The sequence below is a fragment of the Arachis duranensis genome, chromosome 9, assembly GCF_000817695.3.
Source record: "Arachis duranensis cultivar V14167 chromosome 9, aradu.V14167.gnm2.J7QH, whole genome shotgun sequence".
NCBI lineage: Eukaryota > Viridiplantae > Streptophyta > Magnoliopsida > Fabales > Fabaceae > Arachis > Arachis duranensis.
This window is the reverse complement of record NC_029780.3, coordinates 94,096,075-94,101,803: the sequence shown is the minus strand read 5'-3', so window position 1 is coordinate 94,101,803 and position 5,729 is coordinate 94,096,075.

Here is a 5,729-nt window from a genome sequence, read left to right as displayed (position 1 = left end):
ATGCCCAAAATTGAGGAAAAAGAGGATCTATGCAAAACCTTTAAGAGTTATAACTTGGAAGATTGTAAGAAGTTTGTAGCTGAGTTTGTCGTACTAGATGAAATGCCATTTAAAGTTGTTGGGGGGATTGGGTTTCGCAAGATATTAAATCGTTTTGAACCAAGATTTATGGTACCATCTAGGTGGACAGTCTCAAGAGATTACTTTCAACTTTATTTAGATGAGAAGAAAAAGCTAAAAGAATGGTTGGCAAAGTCATGTGCTCGGATTTGTTTGACAAAATATTGCTGGACATCAAATCAAATTTATAATTATATGAGCTTGACTGCACATTTTGTTGATAACGAATGGAAGTTACAAAAGAGGATTATAAATTTCTGTCAAATTGAGAACCCAAGGGTGATACGGTAGGAAGAGAAATCAAGAAATGCTTGAGAGAGTGGAGAATTGAAAAAGTTTTCACAATCACAATAGATAATGCAACTTCGAATGATGGAGCTATTACTTATCTTTAAAGGAAATTAGGTGCAAGTGGTGGGTTTGTGTGTGGAGGAAAGTATATGCATGTGAGATGCTGTGCTCATGTTCTTAATTTGATAGTGAACGAAGGAATTAAAGAGCAACAAACTTCAATTGAAAGCATTAGAAATGTTGTTAGGTATGTTAGGTATTCTCCTTAAAGGACTAAAAAATTGAAAGATTGCATTTAGGCTGAGTTAATTGAATCTAAAGGTGCTTGGATGTTCCAACTAGGTGGAATTCTACCTATCTAATGTTGGAACATGCTGAGAAATTTGAAAAAGCTTTTGATAGACTTTATGATAAAGAACCTGATTTTTTTAGATGGTTTAGAGAGGATAGTGGGGGAAAAAAGAAAGTTGGTCCACCAATACCACTTGATTGGCAACATGCTAGATTATTTATTGAGTTTTTGAGAATATTCTATGAGATAACTTTGAATTTCTCATCTTCTTTGCATGTTACATCAAACAAATATGTTCATGAAATTGCATCTATTGCTTCTCAATTAACATCTTGGAACTAAAATCATTCTGAATTGTTAGGAAGCATGGCATGTTCTATGAAACATAAATATGATAAATATTGGGGCCCGATTGACAAATTTAATCCATTGTTACTTGTTGTTGTTGTATTGGATCCTCGGTACAAACTAGATTATCTTTGTTGGTGCTTAGAGGATGTTTATAACAAAGAAGTGTCTACTAGCGTGACTGGTTTTGTTAAACTCACATTAGACACGTTGCATAAGTTTTATGAAAAAGAGGTTACCGATGATAAAGGGAGGAATGCTGGTGGAGATTCATCTAGAGAGGTTTTTTATGACAATATTAAAGTCTCAGCTGGTGCCAAGGGCGTTTCTGAAAATAGAGTGAATATGTGAAAAAAATAAAAAAGAGAGATGGCTAATGCAGATAGCAAGTCAGATGTAGAGAGATATTTGGCCGAGGATACTGTAGAAGATGAGAATTTTGATATATTGACTTGGTGGAAAGTGAATGCTTCAAAATACAGAATTCTTTCTCTTATAGCTCGTGACATCTTAGGTATTCCAGTTTCAACTGTTGCTTCTGAATCATGTTTTAGCACTGGTGGACGTGTGGTTGATATCTTCTGTAGCTCTTTGTCACCATTAATGGCTGAAGCTTTGATATGCACTCAAAGTTGATTGTGCCCTTCTAAACAAATAGGTGGAGATCAAGAATTTGATTTATTTGATAGCAGTCAGAAGATTGTTAAAGTTACATTTATGATATTTTTATTATTTGTGACTTATTTATTTCAAGTAATAATCTTTTATATGAAAAATGAGTAACTTTATATGTTTTGTAGGTTTCACTAATGCATCCACATCGCAAGGAACAAGTTGACAATATTAATGGCTATTGATAGATGATGGTTATTCATGTGAAATTATTGTTTTGTAAACTTTAATATTTTGTTTTATTAATTATTATAAGGCTAAGTTAATGTTTTATATTTAGAATGCATAATACTTTAAGACTAATGCATAATATTGTGTTGTTTGTATTGACTTAAATATTTAGTACGATTAGACAATATTAGTATTGATTGTGGTTATGTTTTAATTTTAGAGAAGGTAAGGTAGTGTTAATGGCCCGGTTTTCACTCGGTTTTCACCTGGTATAGTTGTGGCCCGAAAGGGTATAGATTTCATCGGGTCTAAGGTTGGGTTCGGGTCTCATAAATGGGCCCGGTACATATTTCAGGCCGGGTCTGGATCACGTCAAACCCGGTTTCACCCGTCTCATGCACACCCCTAGTAGAATTTATATTTCTTGTCATTTTACCATACTTTTATTTTGTACCTTCCAAGTGTTTGACAAAATGCTTGGTTGGGTTTTAGAGTAGATTTTGAGCATTCTTGACTTGGAAAGAGAAATTAGGCAATCTTGAGTCATTAATACCCAATTTAGATTGGTGATCTAGAGTGATTAGTTAATCTTATTTCCATTAACATTACTTATGGATTGGGAATAACTAGGCTTATTTGACTTTCTTCCGATGTGAAGATAACAAAATAGGATTAGCTCTTGATAATTATTGTATTATGATTAATGACTAGAATAGAAAACCTTAATTCTCAATCCTTGCCATGAATGCCTCTCTTTATTAATTGTTATCTTTAGTTGTTTCATTTAAATTTCTTGCCATTTAATTTTCTATTTTATGATCAACCCACCTTTGTGAACCTCATAACCAATAATTGAGCACTCGATTGTAATTCCTAGGGAGAACAACCTGGAGCAATACTCTCGGTTATTTTTATTGGGTTGAATTTGTGACAAACAAAAATTAAACTTTGATTGAGTGTTATTTGTCAGTTTGGAACTATACTTGCAACGAAGGTAATTTCTCTTATCGAGAAGAAAAATTCTAAGCCGACGGGGTCCATTGGTAATGAAGCTCATAGAAGATCACTCCCGTCTCCATCTAAAGGGGGAAAAGAAGGGTTAAGAACTGGAAAGTCCTTAGTAAAGATTGGGGTAGCTAGTTAGATTCATTTAATTATATACTTAGCCATCAACAATAATCAACATAGCACAACCAACTCAATGTTTAGAGAACATAGGAATTAAGCATAGTACACACATAATCACAGATAATGCATCTCATAGAAAATATGCGTAAACAATATGATGTATGTCTGTTCCTAATGCAGGTAATGAGCTCATCAATCGATTTCTTCCCACTCCCGATGTAATCCAACACCTTGGTTAGATATGGCTTTTCCAAAGCTTAGTCCCAGACTAAGCACATTATAGCATAACCTCTGTAAGAAATCCTTGTCTTACAAGCGCAGCACTTCTAGTGCTCATGTATGTCCGTCATAAACCTCTATAAATAAACTTCGACTCATAGGCGTTGTAACACCATAACTTTCAACACGTCATGATCGTACAGAAAATGAGGCATTACTGACCTGTTTTTCGTATTTACTATTTAATACTGAGCCTTTAGTCGACTTTGCGTTCAATTTTTAAGAAAAAGCCGAAAAATTTTATTTTTATTAATTAAAATTATATATCAAAGATCCCCAAGCAATACTAGTCATATAGTTATTAATAATAGTAAATATCATACAAAAGAATTCAAATGAAACTCAGATACAACTCCTATCCCTTTGCATAAAATGAAATCTTAACTAACAAAGGCGAGGGAATTCTAGGAAAGTGACTCAACGCATAAACTTAACTCAAATAAGACTAATAATCGCCTACAACTTCAAACTGAGTCTTCGAACCTGTGTCACTGAAAAGGTGGAAGACTTTAGGGTGAGAACAAACCATGCGTTCTCATTAGGGAATGGGAATGCCATAAAAGTAATGAAATAAAATACAAATAATTAACTTTACTTAATAAAACTATATTTTTATCAAACCTTTTGAAAATACTCTTTTCTATTACTTTATATAATTAATTACCTTCTTTAAATTTTTGGACTTAAGACAAATCTCAATCACAACCTCAGTTCTCAGTCACCTCAATATACAAACTAATAACACAGGAAATAGATCAACACACAAGCAAATAGCAATAAGACAAACAGTACAATCACAGAGAGACAAGATAAGCAAACACAATCAAATGCAAATATGCAAACAATGATGATGCATGTCTATTCCTAACGCAGGCCATGAGCTCATGTGTCGGTTGCCTACCCGCTCCCGACATTACCCGGGCACAAGTCCCAGATATGGCTTTCCAGATGCATACAGTATGCTTATAAGTCGTACGACTAGGCCGCATACAGTGTGACTTTAAGTCGTACGGCTAGGCCGCATACAGTGTGAATTTTCAAATCAATAAGCGTACATCTGGAAAATAGTTCTCAGTGCGTGGGCGTCCCCACTTTACGTTTGGCACTAAGGCCCAAACAATGTCACATCTACTCTCCTGTGGCAAACATTCCTTTAATTCATATATTTCTTTAATCTTTGTTCTCTATTCTCTTATGGCAGAAATTTCTTTAACTATCTCTCTTTTTTTTTACTTTCCGTTCTTCTTCTTTTCTTTCTTATCAAACCGAACTCAAAACATAACTTAAAGTAAAAAAATCCCTTTTTAAAAGATTGAGTTTAAAATATTATACCTTTTTTAATAAATCAATTTGAAAACAAGACTCTTTTCATAGTAAATCGAAAACAAATAATTTTCTTAAATCAGATTTGCTTTTAAATAACACTTTAAGTAAAGTCTTAGACTTTTATAGAAAATTTGGCAGTATTTCCTCTAAAATTCGGGCTTAACCACCCTTACGGTTCCCTCTTTCTCAATAATTCACCTATCCTTTACCAAAAGTTATCACAACAACAGATTCTCAATAATTATCTCATCATAAATTAGTTTATTGACTAACATCCTTTCATCAGATAAAACTCATAATTTCCATCAACTATTCTTTAAAAGTAGCCCAATCCAACATCAAAAGTTACAATTAATTTCCCAAAAATCAACCTTTAACCTTATACAATTTCGTTCACTATCAAATTACCAGTTCGTTTTCAAAACTACTATTTTTATCCTAAAATTCAGGTTTCAAGAAAATTGATTTAGTAATCAGACTTTAAATCCTTTAACCCTTCTCAAACCCAAACCTAGTTAGTTATAAACCAATATCAACAACCACAGTCTCAAACACAACCACAAATCAATCTCAACACAATTTCATCACATTCAATCACATTCACAATCACCAACAATCTCAATTTCGTCAATTAATTAAAACAAGACATTTATAAATTATTTGCGGTTACTCACTAAACTTCAATGGCATTCGTAAATTAAAACAGTTAATTTTAAAATAAACTAAATTCCCTAGCTCTGTACAAAATCAAAGTCAATAAAGATTTCGAAAAAAATTTTTGACCGAGCTGCTGAAGAAGAAAACATCAGAAATCGCCTGTGCCTCGTAGAATTCCAATTGACTGAACTCAAGGGGAAGAGGAGCTACGTCACCGTCAACTTCTACCGAATAAAAGTAACACCAACATGTAGAAGAGGAGGATACGAACACTTTTATCGGATTAGATTTTTTATTAGAATTACGGATTAAAAAAAAAATTGAAAATGAAAATTAGAAGGAACTCACGGTTTTCACATGAACTTCGGCCACTCTCTCTTCTTGTTTGGATACATGCAAGTTCGGCTATTGCATAATGAACATGCTTAATGAATTTGATGATAAT